We start from the raw sequence: 18,535 nt of genomic DNA, 5'->3' as shown, positions 1-18,535 counted from the left end.
ATATTCAAGTGTTAAAAGTAGTGTACGAAAGATTCAACATGGATAAAGATTTTGTTTCTAACAATGTTAAATTTTGTATTTCATTTTCCTCATAAACGAGTTTTTACACGTAACATTTCTGATGAAGAATATGGATCTGAATCTGAAATTTAAGTGTGACAAATGGATTGAATTTATTTTTTCAAATGATTTTGTTTCACACTGCGTTATATTCTTTGAAATAATATAACAAAATACAAACGAACGTTTAGTGGATTTTGCTTTATGCAATGACATCGATGGTGAGCATTCTAAAATAATATGTAAGCTTAATGTCTTTGTTTCTATTAATAGGTTATTAAAATATCAAAACATTATAAAATCATAAAATTTATTAATGTACAGAATGTTTCAGATTTCAACCGAAGAATTTCATCTGGTTATAGGATGGTTGTAAAGAGGCAATTTGAGATATGGAACCCAGGATCTCCGACGAAAAATATCAAGAATTATGACTTGTTAAATTAGTTTACATTTGTTACTCATAATCCTGTACTAAAATGAAATAGGGGTATGCAATGATATGGGTTGGTTTCGAACCTTATTGGAGATTGGACGAAGCCCAGTTGTTAAGAACTGATCAACCTAGTTTCAAAATTTAACTTCTACAGAATCGGCATAATTGCAGGCACATAATGAGACAGTACACCTCTGCACTGCTTTTTGTTTCACCCACATTCATTTTCGTTATTGTATCTATTTTAGAAGAGAATTACAGGAATGAAGCTGTGGTGTAACGGATAACGATTCAGACCTCAGGGGAAAGGGCAATTAGAGGCGTATTGGCACAAAAAATACTTCAGGCCAATAATTGCAAGATTGAACCCGCAAATCCTTAGTTTACTATCTGAAAATACTTATCTAGGATCCCTCCACAACCCTTAAATTTCTTCGGTTGAATTCTGAAACTCCCGGTTCGTAACACACTCAAATATTCTATCTCATTTTCTTCTAAAGTGTCTTTTTATATTAACATTGTTATTGCATCCACTTCCTCAATTATATTTCAAGCGTATAATTCATGGATAAATTCACCACTAATACATTATGAATACACATGAACTCAGCCCAACAGTTTTGGAGAAATGCTGTACACATACAGACACATGGCATGTGCAGAACCACTTCTCCGTTATAAATGATGCTGAAACAGCATATTGTCACGAAAATCTCGAAAACGACTTTTGCAGCATCACAATAATTTGTTTTTATGCTCCGTATATTGAAAAATTTAAAAGGAAAAAATTGGAACCTGCCTCTCAATCGTGATTTGCCTTGATGTGTGTAGAGAGTATAGCGAGCTGACATGGAACACAAGGACATCTTTATGAAGTTTGTTTGCAAACCCCCTATTCCTGGAAGCGTTGGCGAATTCTCATAAACATGATAGGAGCTATTTGACAATATATTTTGATTGATAAAATTGTGCATATTTTTTTCCTCATTCACATTTTCTCTTACATACTGGAAATAAAATTCATATCACAAAGTTCTCTTAATGTGATTTTCCGTGAAAACAGAAAACTGTAGAAAAAAATGTACGTAATACTAGTACAGTCAGAAAGTATCGGAACTTCGAGCGGCAACGCCATGCTCTATAGGCAACTTCTCTACCTTGTCCGTATGGTATGTGACCTACTCTTCAGGCGTATAGACTCAGTGCGACTGCGCATGAGAATGGGGAAGACTAACGTAGCCGGAAACCAATCGAAATACAGTGCAGCTTTCCGCTTCGTTTAGTGAAGACGTGTAGGTATATGTGGTAAAATGAGCTTGAAGTACAGAGAGGTAATATTAAATTTTGTGTTAAACTCGGTAAAACATTTACTGAGACTTCGGCACTCATGCGCCAAGCCTATGGAGAAGAAGCAATGTCTAGGACCCGATTGTATGAGTGGCACAAGCGCTTCATATCAACGAATAATGATCCACGTTCAGGAAGACCCAGATGGGCAAGAACGGAAGAAATGATAGTTCGAGTTGCACAAGAAATCAGACGAGACCGCAGAGAGTCAATAGATGATGTGGCTACATTTTTAGGCATTTCGTATGGTTCTGTGGAGCCCATTCTCCACAGTGATTTGAAAATGCAATTTGTGTGTGAGCACGTTGTTCCAAAAAGCCCTATAGATGAACAGCGGGAAGAGCGGCAACTGGTTAGTGGAGACCTGATTGACAGGGTGGACCAGGATCCAACTCTCTTGCACAGAGTGATCACAGGTGACGAGACATGGTGTTTCCTTCACGACCCGCAGCCAAAGCGGCAGTCTTCAACTTGGAAATCTCCCGGCTCACCACGGCAAAAGAGATTCCGTGTCAACCGATAAAAGGGGAAAGTAATGCTCGAAGTGTTCTTCGATATCCAGGGTCTCATACATTTCGAGTTTATTCCTGAGGGTTGAACTGTCAGTAAGGAGGCGTATGTTGTAGTTCTTCGGCGTTTTCGTGATGCAGTTCGACGAAGAAGACCGAACTTGTGGCAAGGACAATTGGGTTTTCCATCATGACAGTGCCCCAGCACATCGGTCGCTCTTGGTGAGCGAATTCCTCGCACAACACAAGATACCTATCCTTTCACAGCCATCATATTCTCCAGAAGATTTCTACTTATTTCCAAAGGTCAAATCCCTACTCTAGGGACTGCGGTTTGTGCCACCCGAAGAGGTGAAAATTCATGCAGCGCGCGCTCTGCGGGAAGTAGCTAAAGATATTAGGAATATTTCGAGAAGTGGTATGGACGCCGGCAGAAGTGTGTCACTGCCCAGTGGGCGTACTTTGAAGGCGGTGTTGTGTATATGGTTATCTGCCATCTGCAACAAAGGTATGTACATGTTCGCACTGAGTCTATACGCCTGGAGAGTTGGTCACATACCACACGGACAAGGAAGAGAAGTTACCTATAGAGCATGGCGTTGCCACCCAAAGTTCCGGTACTTTCTGACTACTAGTACATAATCCATATAAGCATAACGTCATACAAGGACATGCACATTTAAACTGAGGTAAAATTTAGTACACACACTATGAGTTCGATACTAGAAGGGCTATTTTAATATACTCTGTAAACAAGGTTATGTACCTATTCGCATGAACTATGTAATATTTTCAAATATCAGCATGTCAACATCATTGCATACGTTAAAGAAATCGAAATTACTTATTTTACCATGGCACTCCAATGATGCTTAGTCCAGCTGGTACACAAATCAATGCTTGTGACTTTCAAACGGAACGTTTCAGGACATGGGTATAAAAATGGTTTATATTGATCATATGATCACCTCTATAGGCCATTGGTTATCTCTTGAAACCTACTTGCGCGTAAGGGGAAGATGAAAGTGCACTGAGAAACTCCCCTCTCTCGCTATGCTTCTGCTTGCAGCTAGCTAGCTAGCTCACTTACCCCCACCATAAGGTTCTTACACTGAGCTAAGGCGCACGCATCCATTTAATTCCACGAGATAACTAATGATCTTCACCACTCCTAAAAGTTTGTAATAATGTTACTCAAACACTAGTAATTTAATCTATAGGTCAATCAAGGGCTAGTTCGTGAAATCTTCATGTATGTATGTATGTATGTATGTATGTATGTATGTATGTGTATTATATATTTTCGTATACACTGTAGTAAGTATGGTATTAATCCTGATTAAAGATAAAAGGACTAAAACTTAAAAACTCATTAGCACGACAATTAATTTCTTCGTTGACACTAAGGGCAAGAAGAATTTGAACAATTTGCCCCCTGTTCTTAATGTGTTCCGCGAAGCAATGCACTTACGGTACAAGCGATCTTCACTTTCCCCCATCAATGCGTAAAATGTTAACAAAATAATACACATTAAATTATTAAAATTCCAGATTTTGTCCTCCAATATTAATAAAAGTTTTATTTTTCTTACAGATAATGTTTACAATTCACTTATGAACATACACCAATCCTCCGAGGCCTGATAATGCTACCGCATACAATATTCTTGAGGTAAGTGTTAATAATTTATACTATTAATTTGTTTAGTATCGTTTTGTCCTATTTTAGGTTTAGGGACCCACACCCAGTCACGTGTGAAGATTAATGCCTCCATTACCACTCTGGTATTCGAACACGGTCCATCTGGTCAGGAAACGTGCGCTTACCACTAATTCACATCGGCGTACGATAATTTGTACGTAACTTCAATTAATTTTCAATGAGTTCTTACCGTATTTTTCGGGTCATAATGCATATTTAGATTTTAAAGAGACATTTTCTCATTTCTTCCAGTTGTAGCAGTCTTTATTTTATTTTATTTTTACCATTTACGAAACAATTTTTTAGTTGGTTGTGGCCAGAACTGTCTGCTTTCTTATTAACACCTTAATTTTGCATTTTCCACGACAACTTTTAAATTACACGCTGCACATTATGAAAACCTTAGTCGGCACTGTACAATGTATAATATACGCTTACAGTAGTTTTACCAGAACGAATAGAAGTAATATATTTCTATACGCTCTGGTTTTATTACATCGTGTTTACTACTGCTCGTCATTCTTCTTAAGGAACAATCCACGACTGAACAACTGCAAAGGAGGATGAAAGTACTTTCCTTTCTCTTGCCTACCGCACCCATAAAGTGTATTGCCTTCTAGCCAGCTTTTGTTGTGTAACAAATTAATCTGTGTAGAAGTCTTATCGGCATATATTTTGGATCTCCGAACCATAAGATGCAATCGAATTTAAAGGACTATTTTTAAAGGGAAAAATTGAGGCTTGTGGTTCGAAGGACATCGTAATTTCGTTGGGTATTTTAATGTAAAACTGAGATTCATTAAATAAACATAAGATTTCCTTTTCTGGATTACACTACGCTGAAGATGGAGGAAGTAACTGTGAAGTGGACGTAATTAATTTTATAGTTTTAAACTTTTTAGGCTTAAATATAAATATTAAGTCTTATAAAGTGAATCGGTAACAAATGAACTTATAAGAGTCATTATCAAAAATCGCAGATTTAAAACATTTGGCTTTATTTATGAATTGTACGATATATATACTGTATATGTATTTAATGTTTCCACTAATTTACATAAAACACCCTTGGTGTATTTCTAAGTGGTTTCACTTACAGTTGTTTTTTAATTGCAAGGTCATTGCGTAACTGTCGACTTTGTTGTTGATATTTTGATTTCTGAAATTTTTGGCTTTGACGGTGATTGTATTGAGAAGAGGACTGGGTATTCCACCGTATGCTGAGACTTAATAGGCCTATATCAACCTGCATGCAGTTTCGAAATATCTTCTGAAACATGGCAGAAAAGAAATATGAAATTCCTTATAATTAGAATCCGGATTTATATTCACTAAAAGTTAATATTGTTAGACAGTATAGTTTGTAAATATAAAAGTTACGCCATCACCCTTTTATTTATTATTCATATCATTCCTGTCATTCATTATTTCCCTTTGGTACTGTTAACGGTCTTTAATCCTCCTAACCGCCACCCTAGATCATATATGTAACAGATAACTCCTCGCTACGTCAAAGTCGGCAGCACTTTGAAGAGAACAACCGCCAGGATCGCCACCCGTCCGCCGTAAACGAACACGAGATGGCAGCACAGTCGCTAATGCAATTCAAATGGGAAGTATGACGTGACTCCTTATGTAACAACTAGATGGCAGCGTAGTATACCTGATAAAAGTTGTTAACCTCAAAGCCTATAAGCGCGACATATCTGTTACATATATGATCTAGGCCGCTACTTACAAATCAACGTGCGTTTACAATATGCGTTGTCTAGTTCTTGTGACTAAATTCTTTAATATTACATTTCGGATTCTTGTGAATCAGGCTCCAAAACCTCTTACCCGACACCATATCCACTCAACTACACTCGCTGTCATTCTGAGCTGTTAGTGCATATAAATCCGTATTCCACTTGTAATCAAATATTCATGGTCCACTGGGGCTCAAAAATAACTTTTCCTGTTACAAAGCAAACCGATACGGGTTCGATTCCCAGCTGAATTTCAAAATTTATTGTCCTCGCCGCGGGATTGGTTGTGACCGTTTGTCTTGTTTGCTCTGTTATCTTAAGCGATGATCTTGCGCCGCGCTGACCACAAAAGTTTGCCGATACTTGTGAATATTGTAATATTGACTCATAATCCCCCCGAAACTGTAGCAGCACTGTAAGACGCTAATAACTTGATGACCGATGAGCCTCGTCAGACGCAAATCTCACCCCATTGCTACTGGTATTGGTTGCTTTGTCTCACTTCATGCATATTCATGGTGGCGCTTCGTAAAATATGAAATTAGTCTAGTTAAATCGTTGTTCTACATAAATTTGTGTCGTATGAATCGTTTGCGATTACTGCTTTGTTGTCGGAAATTCACGTGTTCTTAACCGTCTCACGGCACTGCATTTCAAAGAAATCAAGCCATTAGATTTCCTTTTCTATCGGTTATCTTCTCTTTTAATGCACTTTATTCCTGATACGTCGCGTGAGAAGAATGGCATGGACGAATCTGCCACGAACTGTGCTTTGAAAGGAAGTTCACTATTTTTTAGTCAACTTTCTAGTACTTTGATAACTGGTTTCGCTTGTCTGCATTTCCTAAATTTATTTTTGTCCACAGCAGAATAACGTTGAAACATTCGATCTACACAGTTCCTTTCTGCAGTATTTTTTTCTGTCAGAAGAAAGCCAGAAATTCGTTAGTGAGATTTTCGTGTAAAATTATTACATTTCATATGCACACTGTACCGTATTTTTAGCTCAGCGTTAGTGCGCTGGTCTTCCATACAAACGGAACCGCGTTCGATCCCAAGCGTGGTCGTGATGAAATGTGCGTTGGACGAAGCATATTTTGAAGAAGGTTTTTCTCGAGATACGTTTCCCCCTTTCTTTTTTTTTATTATTTTACGACGCTGTATCAACATCAAGGTTATTTAGCGTCTGAATGATATGAAGGTGATAATGCCGGTGAAATGAGTCCGGGGTCTAGCACCGAAAGTTACCCAGCATTTGCTCGTATTGGGTTGAGGGAAAACTCCGGAAAAAACCTCAACCAGGTAACTTGCCCCGACCGGGAATCGAACCCGGGCCACCTGGTTTCGCAGCCAGACGCGCTAACCGTTACTCCACAGGTGTGGACTTCCCCCTTTCTTTCCACCTACACACTTCACCTCCACCTCAATTCGTCTATAATTTGCGACAATTAAATTAAGTTGGAGTGGATTTTTGTAAGAAAAATTTATTATTTAAAAATAATGTTGAGTCATATTTGGACATACATGGAGATAAAAGATCGAGATATAGGCTACATAATATATAACAGAAAGTTGCATGACATACAAAGGTGTGGATATTATATAGGTCATTCGTTATCCCATGAAACCAAATGCATTCGTGCGCCGTAGCTCATAGTAAAAATCTTATGGTGGGGGTAAACGAGCTAGCTATACAGAGTGGAAGGTAACCTTTTACAGTCCTTCACACACATAACAGATCATATCATTTGGAAACGTTTTGTCAAATAATATTTTTTCATACGACCAATAGTTTTTGTAATATTTTCAGAAAACGAATTTTGTAATGTTGCAACGTTGTAGACAGTAGCAGTGTTTACTCCGCGAGATCATTGCACCCCAGCATAGCCTACTGAATTCATCTACTTGACAGGGGGTTTAAGAGGTTGTACAAACATACCGTTTTGTAAACAAAAACAGCTGTTGAGAATGCAGTCAAATCAAAATTTATGTAATCGTAACATGCTAATTACATGAACTATGTTATTTGTTATCTATGATGAAACGTTCGTTATTATATCGTTTTAGCACTAAATTTAGTACGAATAAACACGTAGTTTCCGTTACATTTTAAGACAATTTCATCAATAATACAGTGAAATGAATGTCCAGATACTCACGATTAGAAAACTAAGGCATCTCGTGTTTCAACTGCTTCGAACTGCACGTAGCCTGCAACTAATGACGAAGTAAATGTAAGCGTATCCTCCGCTCCGTACACCCAGCTCGGCCAAATGATTCGCATACGTCAGAAACAGTGTTGCCACCGTGTCACAACCCTGTTCCCATGCAATGTGTAGACAATTATTCACGCGATTTATTCGAAATCTGTGTTATTTTCCATGCAAATACTGCTGTAACATGGTTCTTACGTAGTTTACTCTATCATCCTACATAAGATAAAATCCAATTTTGAGCAGTTTTATGAACAACTTAATCATAATTTGAAGTTACAAAAGATCATTTTTTTCGAAAACCGCCCTTCTGAGAACAAAATATTATTATACTTCCTTGTTTGTCATAATTCGAGATATCATACCCCAGAAGGATTGTACAATGTTACCTTCCACCCCGTATAGCTTGCAGGTCGAGGCGTAGCGAGGGATGGAAGCTTCTCAGTCCACTATTTTCTTTCCCTCACGCTCAGGTAGTTTACACGAGATACCGAATGGCCTATATAAACTATGTAAGTGTAAAATGGCTAAAATACTCAGGACATATAATAAGATCCGTCCACCCGTTATACACTAGAAAGACTTATCTCAAAAGTTGAAGACTAGAGATTCAAAGTACGAACAAAACTGCGATAGGAAAGCAGGGTAATTTAAGATAGGTACTGAAATCCTGTAAAAACAAGTCCTGTATTGGCATTGAATACAGAAGCCTAGCAATAGTTTTAAGTAAAGGCTATGGCCCAAAGAGGGCTGTTGTCCCATTGATGATGATGATGATGATGATGACGATGACGATGACGATGACGATGACGATGTCGATGACAATGACGACGATGAAGTTTTGGGTGTAGTGGTCTCCGATGCTTGCTGATATAGATTTTAATGGTGCTCTTCATAGACATTTCGCTAGCCCGCGCTACGAGCGTGCTAAACTAGCCCCGGCTATCGACTGGTTACTTGTACAGGATTCATATCATATCTTATCGCTAACAATGGTTTATGAATACGAAAAACGTTAGTTCGTTGATCATCCACCGGAAGACCGCGCTAAGAATGTATATGAATACGGCCCTAAGAGTTTGGTGCTTCGGTCCTAGTACTTACCATGTACCCTTCTGATGATGAGCCCTATTTCTCTAAGGGCTGAAGCAGGATAGCCCGCCTGTCAATATCGGATTCACGAATATCGCCCATGTCACTAGTCAGACTTTGAAGAATAATAATATTGAATGCATATACATGGCGTAAAATGGGCCAAAGAGTACCTAAGTCTATGGGAGGGATCCAGCCTTCAAAGGAAAGCAAAGGTAAACTCTACTCATTTTCTGTTGAATTTACTTGTAGGTAACATGAATCACATTCATGCATACAGAACCCATAAATAAAGACAAATTTACTTTCTGGAGTTTCAGATGTTTTGTTTAGAAATATTCACGGAATGTTATTTTGAGGATCCCTGATACCGAAAATTGGTTTTGGGTATGCTGTCGGTCTGTGTGTAGCGGTTTCTCCTGAACTATTGCATGGGTTGTGTTCATATGCTGTGTAGATCCACATGCAAAATAATGAATAAAAAATAGTTGGTCATTATTTGACATGAAAAGCATACCACGACGATGTAGTCCAAATCACACGGTTTTCTTTCGACATCTTTTTATTTGTGCAGAGTAAACCTACAAATGAAACGCTTCAGTTTAGCACATAAGGCAACCGTGTTAGGCAAGAATCTGTATTCTTAAAGGATTAGTGGTCATCAGTTCTAAATTCTCGTGCCTGGGTGAATTTCTAGAGATGCACTTAGTTTTTCAGTACTCTGAGATTACGCAGGCTATTTGAAAATGAAGGACCGTATTTAGAATCTCATTAAAAACCACCAATATATTTTAACACTTACATTACATTTACATGTTGTTCCTCGAAACTATAAAAATAAAAGAAATGTTTGCAATATACAAATAAATATCTCATGTGAAATTGTGCAAAGTTGAAATAAATCTGCTTAAATGATCTATTTGTATGTTTTGAATAGTATGTACACAAAATAAACTCTAAGCGGTAATGTTGAGATGATAACAGAATTGAATTTTATTGTGGGGGAAAGCGTGAAATGCCATCTTTGTAACACCAACACTTTCGGAATCCAAGTAGCTGAGAACTTTAATTTCATAAAATAATTGAGGGTGTCAGATGAAAAGAGGTCTAAAGGAATAGTTAAGTGAATCCAGGATAAGGTAAAGCATATACAATTTTAGTGGAAAACGGATAAAAATGAAATCCCAATCTGTGTTTCTCTGTAATGACTGGCAGAAAAACTTTCTTACATACATTTCTAAATTTCAAACTGTTGGAGGTAAATAGATGTGAGTATTCCTTTTTCTTATACATTCTGGGGCCTATATTACTACTATGATTGAAAGCAGTGCTCGTTAAACACTTGGATCCAAACAAACGTATTGTACCTATCCTTTGGTTTTATGTTTGTGAGTACATGATCTGAAATATGTGTGATTTTTATGTATAATATTTAATAATGCATTGATATAAATTTGATGTATTTTCAAGACTTTAAATTCTAAAAAAAAAAAAAATTATGTAATAAATCTAGTGGATTAAGGTTAGTTTTATAAGTGCTACCCCATCCTAATGCAATAGTAGGCCGTAAAATATTGCAGAAATGGTAAAGGACATTTTTCCCGGATAGGTGCCCACTTAAGAATTCCACGTTCACATAAACTATAAACGGTAATGTACAGGGCTAGGATTTTGATGAAATTGCATCTTTTTTCTAGAAAGCCAGAAACATTGCTGCTTTAGTATTTATATGTTATGTGATAAACTGAATGTTTTAAAACATATTTGTTAGGTCATGTTTTGCATTTTTTTATCTCTTACAACTCATAAGAGCATTTTTTTGTTTTATTCGGTCATTTTTGGGACATTTTCATTTAATTTTGGCCGTAAATCTCCATTATTAATATAAAAATATTATTTATTTCCTTTAGTATTTTCTCTACATACTTTTTCAATTAATACTCATTATTTTTATATTATTTTAATCGTTTTTCTACACAAATATTGTCATTTTAACGTAGTACACCCCCACGTAATGGATCAATCCAACCATACCTTCAATATAGACTTCTCTATACCTCCTAGTTCCAGATAAAAATGGCCTTGTGGTGGACTACATGGAACTACATGAGGTAAAATAATTAATTTAAGTGCACCATTTAGAAAAATTATGTAAAATTAAATAAACTTGAATGTTGGTACAAGTCTAAATATTAGTATTCCTACTAAGCCAATTATGTAAGATCAATTTTTAGGGCATTTTAAGGGCATTTTTTAAAGATGTTTAGTTCATAAATGCATTGTTTTTAGGACATTTTTTTCATGATTTATAGGTCATCACAATCCTAACCCTAGTAATGTAATTATCAAAATGATAAAGTAAATTATTACGAAGTGTATGGAACGTAAAGATGAGAAAGCATGTGTCATCTTCTTAACAATATTTTTTCTTCTTTTTTTTTCGCAACTGCCTTCTTGTCAGTAACAGCATTTCTGAACTACGTGTAACGGACGATGTGTCCTGGATTGTGTCGTCCGTTCTGATGCCATGAATGCAAATCGCTTCGTGCTGCCATCCCATGTGGGATTTTGTGGTGAGATTTTGGTGGCAGTGAAGTGGAAAGAGTTCCGCATATTAACGTGTGCAATGCGTAATGATAGCTAACGTGCGATTGCACTTACGCATTTACCGATAATGTGGTGACTGGAGCAAAACAGATTTGGTTTTGTCGTCGGTTTGCTGTGCAAATGTGAAATCGATAACAGTAATGTATTATTCACAGTTATTTGTGCCACAAGAAGCCCAATGTGTGTTTCTTACACCCATACGTGTATTATGTTGCAAAGTTTTCAAACTTAAGCATATGAAATTCGGAAAAGAAAATGTATTTGAGCATGTTACTGTTGCACTTATGCATTATTTCGTCAACGTGTTTCTTTAAGTAGGGGGCTTGTACGTGATCTCATGGAAAATGTGACTAAATTTCTTAATACTTCAGCATCAAATGCACAAAAATTTGCTGCCATAATTTGATAAGTTTCACAGGTAATGGCTCAGAATAATATTTTAAATTGTGGGATATAAATTTCACTGAATGGTTTATTTTTCACTCAATATTGCATACTATGTGAAAAATTACTCTTAAATTGCATGTACCGTAGTGCACATATTTAAAAGAAAAAACAGAAAGCTCAAATTTTTCGTAGCCTTCCACAATCGAAGTGTGTTAAAAGTAAGCTATTATAATAGGCCTATTCATGTAAGATTTAAAGTATTTTACAGATATGAGTTTTAGACTGATTTTTAATAATCCTAGTAGAAAATATCTCCTTATAACTTAACAGATAAATACTATTATAATAATCTAGTTAAAAATTTCTTATTACGGGTTACCCGTAAAGATATCGAGGTTCTTACTTAATTTGTTTTTCAGATGTGTGCACTCATATTGATATGCAAACTTAAAATACAATTTACTCACAAGGGAGGGTTTTCAATAGGGCACGATGGATTTGGCTGAATGTGTTAAATTTAAATTTAAATAATGGTTTATTTAACGACGCTCGCAACTGCAGAAGTTATATCAGCGTCGCCGGTGTCCCGGTATTTTTTCCCGCAGGTGTTCTTTTACATGCCGGTAACTCTACTGACATGAGCCTGTCGCATATAAACACATTTAAATGCCATCGACCTCGGCCGGGATCGAACCCGCAACCTCGAGCATAGGAGGCTAGCGCTATACCAGTTACGCTACCGAGGACGGCTGAAAGTGTTAATGTAGACTGATTTAAGATTCCTGAAACCGATGGTGAAGTTCTCTCGTTTCGGAATTGCATATTTGTGAAAATACAGCAATTTAAAAAATCTGGATTGCATGTCGTTCTTGCGCGCAGTTGGCTCATAATCTACTCGCAGGGAGCACATGAGGCGAGGTAACTACTTTCTTCCATCCCTGTTAGAAATCTAGAAGTGTAATCCGGACTACACGGTCTTTATAGCTGCGAGATGCGTCGGTTCAGAAGAACCAAGGCTTAACGGGGAGTCGTCAAGCCCTATCTCGCACTAATGTTAAAACAGCTGTATTAGCGACCCGTTGTCTCAGGTTAGGTATACAAATGTGATATTTTTACAGGACGTTCATGCATTCCTTTGGAGTGCACTGATTTGTTTTGATGACTATTACACTTTTACTGCGTCATACTACTTTTGACCAATAAATCGGTACGAAAGGACGTCTTTCAACCAATCATGGCTGCTTATCGAACAGTTTTATTGTTTCCCTAACATTTGTTTAATTTTATCGTTTCCCTAACATTTGTTTGTTTTTATCACTACCCTAGCATTTGTTTCTTTGTTTGCCAACATTCCAAACTGCAAATTCTTTACAGTACTGTCTGAGAAGATGGAAAAGAGGATGGTACTATAAAACATGCTTTTCGATCGTCATTTGTTTATAGCATAGACGTCAACTGAAAATGGCGGCTCCGTTCAAACGTTTTCGTGAAGCTAACATTAGTGAAATAGAATTTCACTAAGTCAATTAATATTTTTTTGCATTGGAGTACTTTATTTCTTCTAATCTTTATATACTTTCTCCTAATCGTGTAATAGTCAATTAAATCCCACTCGTGTTTTGAGTTTCTGTAGATAAATCAAAACCTCTAGTGAGATTGCTGTTGATAAAATATCTGATATAAAGAAGATACGATTTTTTATAAACCTCTAAAATTTTAAAAACAAAATTAGTCATTTAAATTTTTTAATAAATTATTACAGCAAACTCAATGAAAAGAATTTCACATCATCACAGTGTTATCTGAAATGTGTGGTAAAAATTTCATGCAGATCTAGTAGATTCTGAGAAAACGGGTCATTTATGTTGAAATATGTAATAATAAAAATCCGTGGCGCTACAGCTCGTGTAGGGCCTAGACCGACCAGCCGGCTGCTGGCCTCACGCTCGCATGGCGAAGCAGAGGTGGACGATCATCCAACCAGAATGGAGGTATCGTGTGGTTAGCACGATATCCCCCTAGCCGTTTGTTGAAATATGTAGTTTAAGTAAATCATGTTTAAAGTAACATTTTCCATAAACACTCGCCTACTATAGAAAAAATGATTTAAAACCCTCCCGGTTGGTAGTCCTTACCTTCTTCTCTATGTTGCTCACCTAATACTCCCCCCCCTTCTCATGGATCTTGCCTGTTTGGTTGTGTTTGTTACTGCTATCTCATTCGCATTGTATCCAAGTCCGCCATGTTTTTCGAGGTATTATATCCTCTTTGAATACCTAGATCCTTCAACACCTGTATTCTTGCAGTGTATCCATCATTAAATATGAGTACAGCGTCTAGTACACCAAGTTCTAACGTTCACACAGGAACAAACACATTTTTTTGGCACACGGTACCAAACAACGTTATTGAATGGTTCATTAGTATTCTGAGTTCTTGCTCTCAAACATTTTCCAGGGGCGGTTATTCAGGTGAAGTAGGTGAAGTGTCACTTCATCTATTTACGTGTAAAACACAATTTTGTCTTTTATTAATAATTAATTCTAGTTATTACCGGTACCGTATTTATAAAATAAAAAACAAAGATTTTTTTTCAGTCGTTATGAACAGTGTTTAAGTGTATAAATAGCACCTGTAACCGCCCGCTGAATAGAATAATGCCAACACTGTTACGAGCGCCGAGCGGTGACTATTGGAACTTACGATACTGTAAAGGTGAAATTATTTGGGCTCCCATTCTCATACAGCACTTGGTTTCCATGGTAACGTGACGTCACACACTAAACAAAGATTGTATGAGTGAAGTGCGTTTCTGAGTCTTTCAGTTACGGCGGTTAGCTGTCAGAATTGTAGGTGGAGTAACCAGTTTGCAGAAATGTTATGTTTTATTTAACGACGCTCGCAACTGCAGAGGTTATATCAGCGTCGCCGGATGTGCCGGAATTTTGTCCCGCAGGAGTTCTTTTACATGCCAGTAAATTACTGACATGAGCCTGTCGCATTTAAGCACACTTAAATGCCATCGACCTGGGCCGGGATCGAACCCGCAACCTTGGGCATAGAAGGCCAACCAGTTTGCAAATCTGACGGTACTAATAATGGAGAAGGGTTGAAACTGGTCTCCAAGGCCGTCGGTTATTGTTGAAGGGCTGTGAAATTTTACAGTATGTACTACCTGACTCGAGAATAGTATCCTCATTCCTTGTGTCCAAGGAGCCATCCCTGCAGCGGTAAATTAGCTGCCTCTATATTATTTTATCAGGAATACACCCCACATACATTCGTAAAGCTTAAAAGTTGTTTTCCACGGCGTGTATTATTTCTTCTCATGAGCTCATGACCTTGCCAATTTTGTTCCAGCTCTTATTTTGAAAGTTTCACGCTCGCGTAAATGTACACATGTAGTTTAATAGTGTGTACGTATATGTTAACTTATCACTAATATACAATAATTAATAATTAATTCTACATCATAGTGTATAATATATGTATAATCACTATAGTGCTATTATACAAATACTTAGGTACCAGTACATAGAACATGTTAAAAAATGAGTGCGAAATATGTATCTCGAAAATGACACAGTTTGTAATTTATTAGAAATGTCGTTTTGTAAACTTAAATATGAGAATAAATTTTTTTTTTAATTCTGTACGATCTACAATGTTTTTGTTCTTTGTTTTATAAAGTGTTAAGAAAATAGAGATGTTGTATAAAATAACTTTAAAAAAATCTTTCGATGAAACAAGCTTTTCTGTTTTATAATATTGAAAATTTCACTCGGAATGTTACATTACAGGAGAGAATGTCATAATTAGCCCCATAGCATTGCATAGAGATATACTATCCACTCTCAGTTAAACTCAGACATTTTTTAAAGACATCATCGACAGGTTTGCTGCTTTAAAAGATAGGAGGATTGACTTGGTAAGAAAAAAATTGGGTGAGTCCTGAAATAAATTAGTTTTCTTGTTTGCATGTGTTCTAGAACTAGTAAAATTGTAGCCTACGTAGTTTACGAATAGTAAGTCTACTCATTATATTGGTAAAACGTTCATGGATTTGTGTATGTGAACAGCACTTCACCTACTTTTTTTAAGGCGAGCCGCTACTGACATTTTCTTTAGTAAATTAGAATGGCCAAGATCTTGAAACACAGGCTTTATGAAGCATTAATTTTACTACGAAACAAGCCAAAACACAGCCTTCTAAGACAATTAGGTACTGAGATAATATTTTTTTTGTGAAAAGTGGTAATTTTTTTTCTCTAAAACATAAATACACATATTTTTATAATATATTTAAAGTAGTAAATATTGGAATATTTTAATAAACCAAACGTCAAATTAGACAGAATGAACCATACTTTAATAAGTGTAAAAAAAAACTAATTAGTTTTTTTATTTTTTTAATTTTATTTTTATTTTTTTTCGGTTTTGATGACTCCCCTTAAAATGTGTTGTTGATGACTGTTCACCAGCGGTCAATGAAAGATCGGTGGCATAGCAAATATGAGAATAATATATAAGTACAATTTGATTGCACAACTTTTAACACTATATCACTTCAGAAAACGTATAATGTGTCTTTCACGTGTTAAATTTTTTTACCTGTTAACATGTTTCGGCCTGTGGAGTCAAACATTGACTCCACATTACACTACACAAATGCACTCCCCACAGGAAACAAAACCAAAGGCGCCAAGACCAGCAACAGCCAGTTCTGAAGATGGCCAATAGCAGGCCGAAACATGTTAACATGTAACAAAATTTAACATGTGAAAGACACATATGTTTTTCAAAATAAATAAGTCTCTTAGCTAAAGTGAAAATGGACATATCACTTTCATGTATTAGCGATGATAGCTATTGAAAGTTCGGTGGTAGCCGCCAACTGTGCAATGATGAAATTGTTTATCCCAAATTCACTCACAGTACTACTTCTGTTCCTCGGTTAATTAAAATCCCTTAATATATTATAGGGAAAAATCCCTCAATCGACCTCAGAAGAGATGGACATAAAATAAAAGACCGTAACAGGCCTCGTGGTCTAATACGGGAATGAATAAGGAAGGGGGTGATATTGAATTTAAAGCCCGGAAGTTACACAAAATGCCTTTTTTTCTGGGTAGGTACACGAAAGAATTTAATAGAAAAAAACTTTTTCCACATATTTCGAGACGATAGGGCCAGTGTTTATTTTACCCTTTTTGCCTATTTTACTTCCGTTACCTATTTTAAGTTATTTTTTTGCCTTTTTGCGTTTGGTGGATATTTTCTACTATTATGATATTAAATAAATCAGTACAAGGAACACATTGTACGAATTCCGAATATATTAAAAAATATGAATGAAAACAATTTTTTGTTTCGTAAATGAAGCACCTGTTACAAAAATTAAATGATATTTTTACATAATGGGAGTTTCTTTTAAGAATCTCACTCCGCATAAAAGCATTTAAATTATTTGTGGCGCCATGCCTACAAAGCAGCCCTAAGCCGATCAGTCAACCGAGAGGGTTGGTGGAACCAATTACTGCTATTGTATCTCAACACGAGGCAGTTGATTTCTCTTGTCTGAGGTTCAATTTCTACATATTCCGAGAAAACACTGCGGGGAGGGGAAAAAAATAAATTCTCTGACAGATCTAATCGTATTGAAAGCGATTGGCAAGAATGGCACAGTAGTTTATGCTATTGTTACCGATGTGAGTCCATCCACAATAGCATGTTTTAAGAATACTCCAATCACTTGGGTGTAAGTAGAATGATGAAAAACAATCTCTCTGACAGGCTGTTGACTATATCAGTTGAGAAATTGAAAAAAAAAAATCTTATTGTGGCATGCAGCCAATAAAAGCAAGAATAAGTGCTGAAATGTGATACAGAGGTTTATTAAATAACCTATATTAAATTACTATTTTGATGATTTTACTGTCTATTTTTCGTAAATTTAAATGCCTATTTTTATTATTTTACCGCCTATTTAATGAATTTTAAGTGCCTATTTGCTTGCCTATTATTTCCAAAATAAATGCCTGATCTTCCGGGCTCTAATTATGATGATAGGATACAAATATAATAAATTCTAATAATACAATTCCATTTGTAAGTAAGTAATACCTAACTTGTGTTTAATGTGACCAAACACTGGGCTTTAGTTATAAATTAGAAGTAGTGATAAGTGAAATGCAGGGGACGTAAAAGATATAATCAAGAACATGCACTTAGGTCGCCATACGTCAATGTATGAAGTTTTTAAATTACTTACGTATGGCTTTTAAGGAACCCGGACGTTCATTGCCGCCTTCACATAGCCCGCCATTGGTCCCTATCCTCAGCAAGATCAATCCAGTCTCTACCATCATAATATCCCACCTCCCTCAAATCCATTTTATATTATCCTCCCATCTTCGTATCGGTCTCCCCAAAGG

At 36.4% G+C, this 18,535-nt stretch overlaps 1 protein-coding gene across 6 annotated transcripts in view; it reads left to right on the top strand.

Annotated features, from left to right (window-relative positions):
* Nucleotides 1-18,535, top strand: part of dome (cytokine receptor domeless) — an 888,032-nt gene that overhangs the window by 196,740 nt on the left and 672,757 nt on the right. For all 6 annotated transcript variants that reach the window (XM_069837294.1, XM_069837295.1, XM_069837297.1 and 3 more), the window contains one exon: nucleotides 3,947-4,024. The gene's annotated coding sequence lies outside the window, so the exon portion shown is untranslated. The remainder of the gene's footprint in view (nucleotides 1-3,946; nucleotides 4,025-18,535) is intronic.

The sequence above is a fragment of the Periplaneta americana genome, chromosome 10 (assembly GCF_040183065.1).
Source record: "Periplaneta americana isolate PAMFEO1 chromosome 10, P.americana_PAMFEO1_priV1, whole genome shotgun sequence".
Taxonomy (NCBI): domain Eukaryota; kingdom Metazoa; phylum Arthropoda; class Insecta; order Blattodea; family Blattidae; genus Periplaneta; species Periplaneta americana.
This window is presented reverse-complemented; position numbering and strand designations above follow the sequence as displayed.